Source organism: Ailuropoda melanoleuca, chromosome 13 (genome assembly GCF_002007445.2).
Source record: "Ailuropoda melanoleuca isolate Jingjing chromosome 13, ASM200744v2, whole genome shotgun sequence".
In the NCBI taxonomy this organism is placed as follows: Eukaryota; Metazoa; Chordata; class Mammalia; order Carnivora; family Ursidae; genus Ailuropoda; species Ailuropoda melanoleuca.
Genome location: NC_048230.1, coordinates 33474893 through 33491581, shown reverse-complemented (window position 1 = coordinate 33491581; position 16689 = coordinate 33474893). Strand labels below are relative to the sequence as shown.

Below are 16689 nucleotides of genomic sequence, written 5' to 3'. Positions count from 1 at the left end.
CAAAGCTTTGGAAGGCTTGGGGTTCAAGTCTCGGTGCTGCCAACAGCTGCGTGACCAGGCACATCCCCCCACGGGGGCTCAAGATTTTTATTTGTGAAATGGGGGAANTTGAACTAAATGGATTCTCAAAATAATTGGCTTCCTCTTGGAAAACAAATTCCTCAGCCTTCTCGCAAATCAATCTTGGCATAAGTGTCTTCGCTGAGCCCTCCGCATAGAGACGGCTGAAGAGATCGTTATTCATCAACATTTCCTTCCTTTGGAATGCTCTTTAAATTAGGTAAAGTGTTTAGAAAGTTACTTTTCAAATCATGACCTCTTTTCTAAATTGGCCTTGAACATTCTGTTTCCAAGGACAGCTAAAGATAATTTTTAAAAAATCACAGCAAGCACTAACGCCAACTACTGAAGGAAACATTTCTTAAACAGTCCAGATGAGAAATGGCTTTGCTGAGCTCTGCTCTTAAAGCCAAGGGCAAGTTCTGCTTAGGTCGCGAGGAGCCATAGAAGATTGTGAGGAAGACGCCCCATCCATTTGAAAGTAAAAATCGTACATACATTCCATTTTCATGTGTGTTTGACTACGCGGAATACGAGGGAAACACCAAAGCTTTGGAAGGCTTGGGGTTCAAGTCTCGGTGCTGCCAACAGCTGCGTGACCAGGCACATCCCCCCACGGGGGCTCAAGATTTTTATTTGTGAAATGGGGGAAGAGGATGGGGAGACTAGGGGGTCAGTGAGGTCAGTGGGCGAACTCTTGAAGATTTTTTTTCCACTTGAAGATGCTAGTAATCAATGAAATCATATGGGAGTATGATTTCAGTTGGTCTAAGATTAGGAAACAGCTTCGCATGAATCCACTGTTTTTTTTGTTTTTGTTTTTGTTTTTAGTAATCTGCTCATTAAACTTTGTTAAGAATACAGGAAGGATGACAGGAAGGGTGGATGAGGACATGATGTTTGAGAACACAGAGATGGCGAGCTCTAGTGGAAACCTGTCATCAAGGAGAAAAGAGAAATCAGAAGAGAAACTCAGCCAGAGGAAATGTGACACAGGACCTGATAGACAAGACTGGTATTTCAATTGATTGGAGCTCAAAATCCGTTTTAATGAAAGTGCGTTAGGCCAAGAAGTGAAACAGTAAACTTGCTAGCAAAGCAGAAACACAGACCACAGCAGAGCTGATCCCATGGAAGAATATCCATTGCTCAGGCTGGGAGGGCCTGGAGGTTAAGCATNAAATTATTAATTGCTTGAGATTTAAAAGTTAAACAAGGGTGAGATGCAAATCGCACGTTACTCTGAAATATTGTACCACCAAATCTTGTTTTATTAATGAGATGGTGAGCAGCCATATGAATATTTATTTAGGTGGTTAGAGGGCTTTATGAAGAATCCTGGAGCAAGTGACAGAGACATAAAAGCAAAAGGGTTCTGCCTCTCTTGAAGAAAACAGGGGCTGTTGCTTTGTTTTTAATTCCACTTTTTCCTCTGTGCTTCCAACATTAAAGCATTCCTGTAACCCACCAACCACCCCAGATCTCTTGCGCTCCAAATCTTTGGTTTCAGCTGCTCCTCCTGTGCCCCTGGTAGCAACAGCCTCCTATTGACAGGGCTGAAAATGACATTTTGGTCTGTCCTGATGGCTCGATGGCATCGCATCAGTTTTTTATTATTTTTATTTTCAATTACATGCATCTGGCAAACATAATACACATACAAAAACTAGACTTATTTTGATTCATTTATTAATTTGGTTTAGTTCCTTAGAAATTCTGTTCAATCTGTCAATTAACTCTCTACATTCTATATTTCCACCTGCAACAAATTCCCTAAAAAGAACGCTACACACACACACACACGTAAAGCAGAATGAGCTAGGCCTGTCTTAAATTTTGTTTCATGATTTATAAGATACATTTATGCAGAATGAGCTATGATAATACAACTGTTTATTCACAGCTTCACTTTTTCTAAGAATCTGTAACAACCGCTAGAAAATACGCATGCACGTATATACATCGGTACACACATCCTATCTTTTTTGGAAAAGCATGTACACACACACACACACACATCCATTCCATTTCCCTTTGTAAAAACCGATACCTGTCAACATAGAATCATGTAAAATAGAGTCAGAACGACTTATTCATCAGGTATTGAACTTCTGTTGCAACAACTATGATGGCAAACCAAGTCTCACCAGGCCATGGAGACCCAGGGGTTTTCTTCCCATCCCTGTCTAGCCTCCTCCCTGTTCACTGTGGCCTCCTCTCCCGCCCCACCCCCACTCTATGACTCAGGCCCCTAAATACCCTATAGCTCTCTGCTCCCCCCTTTCCGCTCCAGATACCACTTCCTAGTCCTTCAAATGAGATGATCTCATCTAATTGTTAGGAAGAAAGTCTCTGATTAAACAATTTCACATTAGAGCGTGAACGACTTCAAGTGGTTTTAATATGTTAACACATCAAGGATGTCTGCATCTTAAAAGAGGAGTTTGCTAACCCAAAGGCTTAGATAGTTAACTACAGATGTATGCGTGTGTGTGTATCCCTACTTCTTCTAACTGCAAGGTTGGTGATGATACGCTTCAAGCTGCCTTAAAAATAATACAATAATAGACCTAAGATTTAGCATTTAACAACAAGAGATTATATTCTTTAAATCAACTAAGTCTGTATTCTTGGGTGCCCAGTGATGTGGGTGCTGTGCAGAAACCAGAAACAGTGAAAGAATCACTAAGCCTTAAGGAGAGCTTCATGAAAGTAAAAATCCCCAGGGAAGGGGCAGTCAGAAAGGCTTCCTGGAGGAGGCAGGTAGGACCTTGAGATGGCCTGGCTCATACTTGGACAAGTCTGAGGGATGGAGAAGAGGCTGCAGTGAGGAGGAAGGCACAGCATGAATTCATGAATGGTGGGCGTACGCAGTGCCGTGTACTTGCCGGCAGGGAGACCAGTTGGCTAGAACAGAACGTGCATGCTGGGGAATACTGAGAAATCTGGATTGGCTTTGAAAGCCGGGCAGAAGAGCTGCATCTCGAGGTTATAAGAAACCCTCGACATTCAATCTAGTAATGTGACCTTGTAAGAAATTAAAACATCATCAAAATACAGAAAAGGCAAGATGAAATGTCCTAACCCCCGAAATGGCCAGTTGCCCCGTTTTGAGACCCATTCGGGCAAATTTAAATGTACGTGCCATTCTGCCTTCTTTTCACTTAACAACGTCTTGGCGATCTTGTCTCCTTTCCCACAGAGAACTACTTCAGTCTTTTAAAATGGCCTCAGGGCATTCTGCTGTATGGACGTGCTACCATAATCCATCATTTCCCCTCGCTTTTTGCTCACATAATACTGCATATCCCTGCAAGTATGTCCGTGGGATAAATTCCTACCCATGACTATGAGAAACAAACTGAGGGCCTCAGAGGGGAGGGGGGTTGGGGATTGGGATAGACCAGTGATGGGTGGTAAGGAGGGCACGTATTGCAGGGAGCACTGGGTGTTATACGCAACTAATGAAGCGTCGAACTTTATATCGGAATCTGGGGATGTACTGTATGGTGACTAACATAATAAAAAATCATTAAAAAAAAAAAAAGAGGGGCATTTCCCAGAAGNTATCGGAATCTGGGGATGTACTGTATGGTGACTAACATAATATAATAAAAAATCATTAAAAAAAAAAAAAAAGAGGGGCATTTCCCAGACAAGGTTTCCCAAAGCATAATCTGTAGACCTTAGGATCACTATCACTTCGGAAGTTTGCTATAATGCATGTTTTTAGACTCTGTGTCAGGAATTCTGATTCAATAAATCTAGATCTCAAAAAAAAAAAAATTCCTACCCATGAAACTGCTGAGCCAAAGGCTCTGTGCATTTCAGGTGGTGGCAGATGCCCCCATGCTGCCCTCCAAAGACGCTGCGCCCACTTCTGCTCCCAACAACTGCACGTCACCAGTTATTTTTTCAAATTCAAAATTTATGCCTATCAGATGGCAGCCAGGCCCTTCACAACTTTGTAGTGTTGATTTACATTTCTTTAATTATGAATGACAATTAGCATATTTTTCACAGGTTTGCTGGATATTGCTTTTTGTCTGTGAATTCTGTGTTCGTATCCTTTGCTTTTCTCGTCCATTGGCTTGTTAGTCTTGTCCTATTGATTTTAAAGCACCCTTTGTAAGACAGGGAAGGCAGTGGTTTAAGATTCCTCTGGCGGAGTTCTTCATGCTGGACTGAGCTGAGAGGCTTCTGGCAGGGACACCAGCTGAGAGGGGCTGTTTTAAATCAACTGCAAGTTGAGAAGGGCTCTGAATAGGGTCATAGCAGAGGAATAAGATATATATTCCCGGATTCTGGTGATAGGCTTGAGGTAAATTGGGATGAAGGAAAGAAAGGACAAAGATGAACCCGAAGATCCTAAGGGGAAACAGAAAGCCTGGGGGTAACCCTGATAGACTAAAGAAGAGCCAATTTAGAAGGGAGGATGATACTTCAATGTTGTAGTTAGTGAGTTTGAAAGAGTAGTGCATTCTCCAAATGAAGATGATTTAAGGGCAGTATGAGATACAGGACCCAACAGGGAATCAGGCTGAGGCTTCTGGGAAGCATCCCTATACAAGTGACAGCTAAGGTCATGCAGGAGACGAGCTCACAGTGGAAGGCAAAAGGGGAAGTGAAGTCCAGGACACAGACTTGAGGAACACCCACAGGGAAGAAAAGAGATCAACAGAGGAAACAAGTAAAAGAAGTATCGTATAAACCAAGAAAAGAGTTTCTAGAGCAGGGGTTAGCAAACTATGGCCAAGAGACCAAATCTGGCGCCTAGCCAGTTTTCGTGAATAAAGTTTTATTGGAACACAGACATGCCCACTTGTTGACATATTGTCTAAGGCTGCTTTCACACCACAGAAGCAGGAACTGAGTAGCTGCCATAGAGATCGCATGGCCCGAAAAGCCTAAAATATTCACTATCTGGCCCTTTACAGAAGAAGTTTGCCAACCTCTGTTCTAGAAGGAAAATTGTTGATCAATATAGTGAAAGGCTGCATGGAGTTAGAGGATGATTAGAAGTGGGAAAACACCACTGAATGTAGAGAAGAGGTAATAGGTTACTTTGTAAAGTTCCCATATGATATTGGGCTTAGAAAATGGACTTCAAGGGAACATTTGGAAGAGCCGAATCATGCAGTACATATCCAAAAAAGCAGAGCCAGTGGTTGGTTGGTAGCTAGAAAGAGTAGCAAGAGGGATAACAGAATGCTGTTCAGCCACCTGCCCATCCATATCCCCCTTGCTCTGAGAAGGCTGAGGAGCACATGAGCACGGTGACTACAGCTAGAAGTTGGTTTCATCCAGCAAGTAGAAGAAAAGGAACTCTTGTAGCAGCAGTACCCTAGTAAATGTTTAATAACTGGCTCTCAAAAAAATCTTTGTAGCAGTGTGCACCGATTTCCATGGTGCACACATTCCAGCTGGCAGAATTCCTGACAATGTAACAATCAGCTCACTCAAGCTAGCACAAGCCTGGGCCAGCACACCAACTGGGTGTTGCTGTCACCCGTGCTGAGGGTGGGGGATAGAGTATAGGAGGACAGCAGCAGCATGCTGAACTCCTTGGGAGCATGAGATAGTATTATGATCCATAAAAGTTAGGGGCATAAATGTCACTGTTGATAAATGGTAAAAGAGAGGTTTAATCAAGAGTCACCCAAGACTGACCAGAAACCCAGCTTCTGCTACAGAAAGAATGGGCCAACAGCCAATTAAATCAAGACATCACAAAACTATTTAATATAATGAATATATTAAATCATTATTAAGTCTTCTAATAATTAAAATTCTTTATAACCCAGTGCTTCTGAATATATTTACACATGGATGTGAATATATATATAATTATGTGTACAGACACATATGTCTATACACAGTAATAAATCAGTAATTTTGGTTATGGAGGCTTACAATTATGTATTTCAGTGCTCATTATTTCATCATACTGACTTTGAAATAGTTTCTGGGATAGTTCAGAATCATTAAAGATTAAAATATTTCCAAATAGTTATTTTAAAAATTTTTTTCAAATAGTAAAGAAACTGATGCTTATATAATCCAATATTTGTTTCACCAAAGCCATTCATATTTTGGGCCATGCAGTAATAAAATTCACGGAGTGGCTTCCGAAGAGTAGAGTTTACACAGCTACTGGTGAAGGAGAATCTGTTTTCACCTGTATTCTTTGAATCAACTCTCAGTCACTCCCACATTCACTCATCGAACTCTAACTGATCTCTTAGTATATAACGACAGCGTCCCAGAGGCTGAAAATACTTCTCATAATGCCTGAAGGATTTTGTCCACTGAACAAATGATTTTCAACTAGTCTTTAAATAAAATAAAATTTTGCCAGAGAACAGAAGTGAAGGAAAGTTATGGGGGTAAAATGCTTTGTGGGGAGAACTGTTCATTTCTACTCTGCTCATTTCTTGTTATTGCTTCTCCTTGCTCTAGGAAGCAAGGTCCTAATTCACTACCATGCTGTACCGAACCCTCTTCCAGATATTCTTCCTGGAAAATGGCACTTAGGGTTTTTGCTAGTATGAATGAATGGCTCTGTCTTCCTTTCTGAGTACGCAGGCAAGCCTTCTTGGGTGGGATGGAAAATACATTTCTATTCTTAGCATTATTAATTCTAATTCAGGAGGGCACAAAGAAAATGCCACTTCCCTCCACGCCCTTAGGACGTGCATACAGGGGAGACAGGAATTAAATAATGAACAGGTCCCAAACAAAGCCATCCGATGCTAGGCACTGAGATTTCTTTCTGTTTCTCAATGCTACTAAAACCCCACAATGAGGTTTGTAATTTTATTCTTTGGGAAATGGATTCCTGTAAGCTTTTAGCACAGTGAGAATTGCCCAATCTTATGAAATATTCTCTTTTCCCCCCTCAAGCCCTTCTGGTAATACAGACCAGATTTCTAGATGTCCTACTGGCAGCCGACCTTTTCTCGTGAACTCCAGTCAGTGGCCAAGGGAGAGAAGCATCAATGCTTTAAAATCTCTTTTCTATGCCTGCAAGCAAAAATTTTACAACATTTCTCCTTGATATGAAATCTCTGCTTGGACATCTGGCTTCACAGTGAGGAACTTTCAATACACTAGCTTCAAAGAAAGGGCTTAGCCCTGGTGGGGCAGTGATGCCAGAAGAATGTTCCACAGTCTTTCTATAGAACTATTTCTAACAATTTCCCCCAGTGCACTTCTGTGAGTGCTGTGGATAGTGCGAACTAACATTTAGATAACTTTGCTTTGGTGGACAGCCTTTTGGGAGCCTTCCCCTGGAGCAGACAAATTATGCTCTCGGATAATATATGCAAGGTATAGGGTATTTTACTTGAATCTGCCTAATCAGGTAAAACATATCACTGTTATCACAAGATTGAGTTGATTTACACCTATCTGCTACACCACCCCAAAATATTGACAAGCTTGCTGCCATTCACAAGATAACATGGGAATAAATGGACATTGTTAGGGCTCCGAGGCTGGCTTTATGAGGTACTATCATTCATTCCTTCAGCATATTTCTGGCACCTTCCACTGGAGAAATGTTGCGGCAACCGCCTGTTCCCAAGAAGTTCAGTCTAGTAAGCGAGAAAGATGATCAATCAAAAGACGGGGTTGCAGTCTCCTATCTGCAAGCCTGAAATTCAAAAATCCTCTGAAAACCACTAATTATTCTTGAAAAGTGGCGGTTCAGTGGCGGTTCACTTCCGAGGCAACAAAACCGGACTGATATTTGCCAGGGTTCCTAGTCCTTATTTGTTCCATTTGTGATACTGGCACATTTCACTGTGCATTTGTGTGTCTGAGCACAGTGTGCTGACCCGACCCCACTGGGGATAAAGGACAAGCACCGTACTCCCGGAACCCGAAGACCCTGATCTGTGAAACATATCCAACTCCAAGGTTCGGGATCAGGGGCTGCAGACGTGTTACAGAGCCAGGGAAACCTCACCAGAGGAAAGGCCAGAGCTGGCATGAGCTTCCCATTCTGACACGTCACAGAAAAGATGACATTTAAATCTTTAAAGGGAAGGACCTCACACACAGTTCATGGGATCACGGGGGGCATGGCATGAATGCTGAGGACTGGCTGTCTGATGAGCCGGGCAAAAGGGCAGCATCTACACAAGCAGTTCTCCAAGTTTTTGGTCTCTGGGCCCCTTTACACTCTTAAAAATTCAGAATCCCAAAGAGGTTTTGTTTATGCGTGTTGTATCTATTGATACTTACTGTATTCTAAGTGAAAATGAAGAAATTTTATAATATTTGCGTATTAATTCATTTTAAAATAAGTGAAAACTCTGCTGTGTGTGAACATAAAATATCATATTTTTAATGAAAAATAACTATTTTCTAAAGCAAAAAAAAAAAAGAGTGAGAGGAGTGGCTGTTTTATATTTTCCCAAATCTTTTTAATGTCTGGCTCAACAGAAGGGAGCTGGATTCTCCGATGTGCTTCGGTGCTCCATCTCTTGTGATGTGTCTCTCTGGCTGGAGCACAGGAAAGCAATCTAGTTTCCCACAGATAAGGAATTAGAACAGGAAGGATTATTTTAGTAGCCTTTTCAGATGATTGTGGATCCTCATTGGGACAAATCAAAACTTGACAAGTGGTAGAGCGCTCGGGTGGCTCACTTGGTTGAGCGTCTGCCTTCGGCTCAGGTCATGATCTCAGGGTCCTGGGATGGAGCCCCACATCGGGCTCCTTGCTCAGTGGGGAGCCTGCTTCTCCCTCCCCCTCTGCCCCTTTCCCTGCTCATGTGTGTGCTCTCTCCCACAAATAAATAAATAAAATCTTTTAAAAACCCCAAAACTTGACAAGTGGTAGTTTCTTAAAGGTTAGCTGCAATACCCAATTGGAAACTCTTACCAGTGAACTTTGTCTAATGCTCCATTAAAATCCATTGTTCTCTTTTATACTTTGTAAGGATCTTTTACCCACACATGATTTTGTTTAACACCAGGTATTGGTCATTTGGAAAACACTGGTTCTGCGAGTTACACAAATCTTCCAAATGTTGATACACTTCATTGTATTTTTCCTCCTTTCTTTCCATTCACATCATTAGTAGTACTACTGATCTCATCAGAAAAGTCTTTAAGTACTGGGAAGCTGTCAAGCTTACAGTGATGGTACAAGGTTTTCCAAATTTCTTATTTTTGCTTGAAAGCTCAGATTTTATCATTAGCGACAATATAGTCAGTTGTTGGCCTTGAAGTGTCAGGTTCACTTCCTTCCTTCTCAAGAACATCTCTGCCAGATAGTCAAATCCGAATAAGCTTAGTTTGCCTGTCAATCGTTCCTTCCAAGTGCCTAGAGTTCAGCTCACACCCACACAAATGCAGAACTGCTTTTCCTAGAGACAACCAGCCGACTTCAATATGCAGAAGTGCTTTGGGTGTACTTCCTATTAATATTAAAAAGATACGTTCTCAAGGGTTTAGATTTAATAGAATTGATACTTTGTTGCTTCAGTTGTGTGTGTGTGTGTGTTTAAAGCACAAGTATGTGGTGGTGAAGGAAATCATCACTACTCAGCCTAGTGACAAGGTTGTGTCTTGTGCTAAGACACCAGCAGTTTTATCCACAGTGCAAATGTGAATACAGTGAAAAAAGCAAATGATGTCTTAGTGTTATTATGAAAATAATTTTGACCTTGTGGAGGTGGAGCCTCTGAAAACATTATCAGGGACCCACACAGGTCTGAGGACACCTTGAGAACTGCTGGCTTGGATCATCAAGTGTTTCGTATGCCATGCTGGCAAGTATAGGCTTGTAGGCAATGGAAGGCCACTGATGGATTTTAAGTAGCAAACCACGTGTTCGGATTTGTGTTTTAGAAAGGTCACCTTATCGACAGGGGGAGGGATAGACTTGGGACAGTTGAGTTACTGGCAGTGATTCTATACAGGAGGGATTGTAACAGGCAAGGGCAAAGATGATGAAGGGCTAAGAAGGCAGGAACCAGTGATTGCAGAATGGGGTATGACTTTGCAGATGTTGAGGCATTATTTCTAGGAATTGACGTCAGAGAGGTGAGGAGGGTTCATTTAAAGGTACTTCCAGAATCTGACTTGAGGGTCCAGGTGGTGGTATTTAATTCAGATCATCAGCACAAGAACAGGTTGGGGGCAAGGCAAGAGTGAGAGAAAGATGAGTTCAGCTTATATGATGTCTAGTTTAAGCAGTCTAATGGGTCATCAAGTGAAAATATGCAATGGTAGTTAGAAATCTGGATTGAGAGCTCAGGGAAAAAGTCTAAGTGGAGATGAAGATTCAAAATTCATTTGCACGGAAGCTACATACACGAAGATGTGAGACTGTCCGGGATGCATACAAAGAAAATAAATGAGGTCTTACCTAATACCACTATTTGAGTGTAAGAAGAGGAAGAAGAGACAGGGAAGGGAGGTGGGAGAGAAGGTTTCAGAATGGTGGATGAACTGAGAATGTGTTGCCATGGAGCAAAGGGAGATTTTAGAGACTATGTGGCTGATTAAATCCTTGTTCATAGATGTTCACAGACTCTTACTAGAATGGTTCTATCATTTCCCTGCTCCATTGATGTGGATGGAAATGAGGCTAAGGCTACAGGGATGTTTTTTCCTATACTCATCATAATCCACCACGAGGATGATACCCCAGGCAGCTGCTAGTCTGGGGAGATTGTGCAGACAGAGTAGGCCTGAACTCATTCTAAAGCTTGGAGTCAAATGCAGTCAATCAACAGCCTGAACCCAAACCATAGCAATAATCCATACATATGCTGCAAAATATTAAATAAATAAATAAATGAATATGTGCTTGTTATTTTAAGTCATTGAATTTGGGGTCTTGTTTGTTATGCAGCATAGCTGATGAACAGAAGTTCCATGTTAAATGTTATAAAGGAGTCAAACAAGCTTCTAAGATCAAATAGAAGGTTTTGCAACACTGAATGAAGTGACTAAATAAGAGTAAAAACTAGCAAAAATGCACTGAAGCATTGAAATAGGGTAGTAAGGTAAATAATACCAAAAAACTCTCAAAAGCCTATAGTCAAGGAAAGAAACATGATTCTGGGGCGCACTAGAGTATTATATCACGACACAACCCCCATATCTGCCAATATCCCCCAATTCGTTATTTTGTTAGAAGTCAACAAAATCCTGAGAAATCTCATTAGTATCACCAAATGTGGAGAGAAAAAAGCTGTATGAGTGACCTCATCTTTTTCCCCTTCCCACTGTGAGAAGTGGAAATGGATGTGGCGGAAAAACAGGTAAATATCAGGACTGTCTATCTCTGAGAAATGTGAAGGTGTCAGGACTTCAGGGATACACGCCAAATTGGGATAATTCAAACCCCAAAGGGATATCAGATGCCCTCTCCCATTTAGGTAGTGTGAATGCCGAAACACAGAACAGTCGTCCCAACCAGACTACACACAGCTCTTCTTTTCCCTCCCCTCACGTTAGAGAAAATGCATAGACACCACAGATCAGTTTTACTTAAAGAGAGGGGAGAATCACAATGCTTCAGAAACATATATTGAATGTTTAATATGTAGAGGTATTCTGGTTAATTACTGAATTTATCTTGGTTAATCTACTAACCTTAACACAATAAAGACAGACTTCTTTAGGAATCCCTCAAAAAAAAAAAAAAAAAAAAAGCAAATCTTTTCCATGGGGGAAAACTTGGTCTTTCCCAGCCTCCCCCACAACAATAATAAACGCTAGGTGGGCAATGTTTATAGATCTCATGGGAAAACACGTGACCAAGAAGATGGTGCCCATCTAACACGGCGTTCAAACATAAAGGTAAATCAGCAGACATTCTTAAACATGAACGATTCAGAGAGGACAGTACCATGAGTCTTCAGAAAATGATTTGACCATGAAATCCAGCCAATTAAGAACCAAATCGAAGTAAAAACTTCAGAAACGGAGTTGCTGTGGTAAAAGGTCTAGTGGTAAGCACCACACCCACTAAGGACAGCACAAGTATTAAACTGAAGAATAGGGTTATGGACAAATTGTGACTATCACAAACCTGGACAGTGTAAAAATAATACCACTGCCCCAGGCAGGAGGTGGAAAGCAGGGGTTATGGGAGGAAGTATGAACGTGCTGATGTACTCATCTTCAACCCCAAATCAAATTCTGTCCAAAAGTCCAATGTTCCTACTTTCGACTCTAATTTCATCTGTTCAATTGAAGTAAAATTAACTCCAGAGATCTTTCTAAAACAAGCAGAAATACAGAATCTGGAGTATTACCTCATTTTACGAGTCTATTTAGCTCTTCTTCTTTTTTCTCTTTATATGTAGTAGGGCATCTGAAGTGATGTTCACCCTAATGCGATGACGGTTATTTCTGAGTGATGAGATTTGGAGTGACTTGAAAGACTACCCTTCCCCCTATGTTTTGAATCATTTGTGAGCATACGCGATTATCCATTTTTTACAAAAACAACAGAGATTTTCTTTAAAACTACGCCTGCAACTATGCCATGATGTTAATTGACAATGTTGATTCTGGGTCGTAGGAATATAAATATAGTTATTTTTCTACTTGGTACTATTTTGTATGGGTGAGGAATTAATGGGAGATGAAAACTGGCCATTTAGCATAGACTATTGTATGGGTTCAAGATGGCTTCACCATCTCTGCCACTCCTCCCTTCCAGAGCTAGAGACTAATTCCACTCCCCTTGGTTCAGGCTGACCCTGGGACCTATCTCAACCAGTAGAATGTGGTGGAAGTGCCACTGTGACTCTTCCTACAGTAGCCTTAGGGGAAGTGCAGATCTGCCTTTACCTATTAGAACACTCTTCATAGATGCCAGTTTCCATGCGAAAGGTCTGACCACCCAGAGAGTGAGGCCATGTGGAGCCATACTGGATGTTGCAGCCCCAGCCAAGCTTCCTGCTGAATGTAACTCCACCATGCTACACACTGAGCAGAAGAACCACCCAGCCTATCCCTGCCTGAATTTCTGATCCAAAGGATTCTAGGCATATAAAATGGTTGTTGCTTTAAAACACCAAGGTTTGGGGTGGTGTGTTATGCAGCAGAGCTGGCTCTTTTGAGCTTGACTTTGAAGGTAAGGAGTGAGCTAAAGCAGTAGGTAAGTGATAAGGATCTTTTTGCTCTCAAGATAGGGCATTCTCCGGTATGAAATATTTACCCGTATGAATGCATTTGTTTCTATACCTCCTTTTACACTCCAGGAATTCTGTTCTGTGAAAGACCTCACTTGGTCTGTTGTTTCTTAGACAGCCAGGATCATGCCTGCTGCTGGTCTCCGCTACCATGATGAACGTCCACTGGGCCACTTTAGACTGCTGGCTATTCTTTCACCAAACAGTTTTTATTGTTTCTTATTGCAAAAGTGATGTTATAATTAAAAATGCGGAGCTAAGATAAAAGAAAATTACCACAAATTTCACCCCGAAGAGACGTCCTCCAGTAAAATTTAGATATATGATTCCCGTCTTTTTTTCTCTTTATATGCACTTTTATTTGCAAACATGACCTCATATATAATTTCTGTAAACTGTATTTTCACTGAAAACTATCTTGTGAACATTTTCACTAACCTTAAATATCCTTCTCCAACACCATTTTCAATAGTGCACCGTTTTTAGTTTATGTACTATGGCAAAAAATACAGAAAGGAAATAGAAAATGTGAGTATTGTGGGCGCCTTGCATGCAACAGGACCTCGATAAATAGTTATGGGATAGATGAATGAATGCTAGAATGAACATTTTTTTGGCTAGCTAAAGCTCTATGCAGCCTTTTAATTGCCACCTTAAGGCACATTCTGGAAATGGGCCAAAAGTTGGGCATGTCTCTGAGGCAATTTAATAATGATAGGTATTGCCAAATTCTTCTCCAGAAATGTTTTAGCAGGTTACACTATACCACACTGGTGGCCCTTAAAAGCGGACTGTGGCAGACTACTTTGTACCCCAACTTTTATCTCAAGAATTACTTTAATGAAAGGTCTGCTGATCCATGGAGACATTATCATAAGCTCTGGCAGGCTGAGTAACAGGTTTACTCTCCCCCCTCATCCCCAACTACCAGCTTGAGAGCTCAGCTTGTCCCCAGCCCAGAAAGTGGGGCAAAGTGCATTTCACAACTAGCATGTACACTCTTTATACAGCAGTCTTTGATTCTAATATTTCAATTCAGTAATATTTAATATCACAAAATATTTGATACATATTAGCTTGTTTTAATATAGATGCAGACAGATGCATTTGGTTTCAGAAAGCCAAATACAAGCCTCATGGTGACTGTGCCTCTCTGAGTATCTGGGTCTATCTATGTATCTATATGTACAAAACACTAACACAATTAGAGTGTCCAAATTAAACAGCTGTTGCAGACGTGCTATTATCACTCAGGAAGACAGAAAATGACAGTGAGGCTATCAGGGTTCATGTGTGCACTTGGCCAACAACTGACTTCTACGGACAGAATGTAGACACTGGGGTAAGTCCACTAGTTCATGGCTGAGCCTTTCCCATCAGGAAGACCGTGACTTGAACCTGGCTGTGACAGTTGAGCAGTCTGACCTTGGGCTGGTTATTGAAACTTAGAGCCTCAGTTCTCCCACCTGTAAGATGGGGATGATAGAAATACCTTCCTTATAAAGATTACTAAGCAGCCTAAATGACATAATGGGACTGGTGATGAATAAAAATGTCCGGCAGAGAGCCTGGTACATAGGACATGTTAAATAAATATGAGCTATTATTCCTTTTATTTTTGGTGACATAGTCTGGAAAAAAAAAGCAAGGTGAGGAGTGCTAATGAATTACTTATCTTATGTAGGTAAGTAAAAATGTCATTCACTTTACACGGAATCTAACTGAGTCAATCAAAACCGGTTATACTATATCTGCACTGCCTCAGTGGCTCAGTTGGTTAAGTGTCCGACTCTTGATTTGGGCTCAGGTTGAGATCTCAGGGTCCTGGGATCGAGCCCCAAGCCCCATGTCAGGCTTCAAGCTCAGCAGGGAGTCTGTTTAAGATTCTCTCTCTCCTCGCCTTCTGCCCCTCCCCCACTCTTTCTCTCCCCCTCTCTTAAAAAAAAAAACAAAACAAAAAACTGAACCATATCTTACCTACATTATAATTTTAGTTATTTTCAAGTACCTATGTTCTGGAGTCGTAAGTATCATATAACATATTTTAATATAATATGTATGTACATCTTTTAAACAGTCTTTAAGATCTGACACTTTTCTGGAAATTAAGATCTCAATGGTTTTCTGTTTTAACAGGTAAATGGATGGAAGCTGCAAAAGCAATTAAAAATAGGCAGTGTACTAATTATATTTCTTTCAAGATTTTTTTTTAATCTTAAGAAACAATACTAGAAAGTATGCCATTATGGAGTAAATTTAGGTTTTCCCTTTTTGCATATATTGGGATTCAATTATTTATTTAAAATTTGGGAATTGCCTAGTGCATGGTATTTGGACATCAAGTGGAAAAGAAATTCACTTAAAATGAAATTTTTATATAATTAAAGGAATTTAAACAAAGTATTCAGCTCAGTTCATGCCAAGCAAAACAGCTATACCTCCTGTGCATTTATAAATGAGAAGAGCTGGGGCGCCTGGGTGGCGCAGCGGTTAAGCGTCTGCCTTCGGCTCAGGGCGTGATCCCGGCGTTATGGGATCGAGTCCCACATCAGGGCTCCTCTGCTATGAGCCTATTTCTTCCTCTCCCACTCCCCCTGCTTGTGTTCCCTCTCTCGCTGGCTGTCTCTATCTCTATCGAATAAATAAATAAAATCTTAAAAAAAAAATAAATAAATGAGAAGAGCTTCAAAGATTTTTTTCAGTTACCAGCATACAAAAAAGAAACCTCTTTTTTGTCTCATATCCCACGTAGAGGGAAAAGAAGCTGGAAGATAGCAATATACAGTCGAAAACTCATCAAGAACAAAATAAAATAACTCCTCACCTCTAAAGTGAGGAGGCTGGATAAAATGGCCTCCAAGATTGTGTCCATATCTGAAGGGTTTTTTTTTATTCCATTCAGTCTTGTTCAGGCTTAAAGAGTATATTTTAAAAAGCAACTTACATTAACATTAGCTTCTCTGTAAATTACTACAGAAAAGAAAGACGGGGGTTAGGCAGAAAAGGGCAGATAAAACCCAAATGTTTCTTTTATTTTTCCTTGCTTTGTATGATTACTCAACATGCTTTAAGCATTGTTATAACAAAGTAAAATCACTAAAAAATAATCTTTTGCTGTAAATTCTTAAAAAAATTTTTGTTCTCTTTTAAATCTTATTCATAAAGGTTTCCAGATGCTTATCCTCACAGATTAAACACAGCGTGATGTAGACACTTACAATAATATTCGTTGCTATGAAGCCAAGAAAAAAAAACTACTTTGAGATCTAACTGCCTATCACCTAAAGAATCAGGGTCCAGGGAACTTTCTGTTGCTATTAAAGGCGGGATTCTCTGAAGCCATTTGGAAACAGCCTAGGTTCTCAGCAGCAACACATCTACCCTGTACTATGTCAAAGCACATCAAATGGTTGGCATTCCAAACCTCAAACAGGTTATTTCTCATTATGTGAATCCATAATGAAAG

The 16689-nt window shown here is 40.7% G+C and overlaps 1 protein-coding gene across 7 annotated transcripts in view; it reads right to left on the bottom strand.

Moving 5' to 3' along the window:
• The window catches only part of CEP112 (centrosomal protein 112), a 402227-nt gene that overhangs the window by 69688 nt on the left and 315850 nt on the right, over positions 1–16689 (bottom strand). The window lies entirely within an intron of this gene.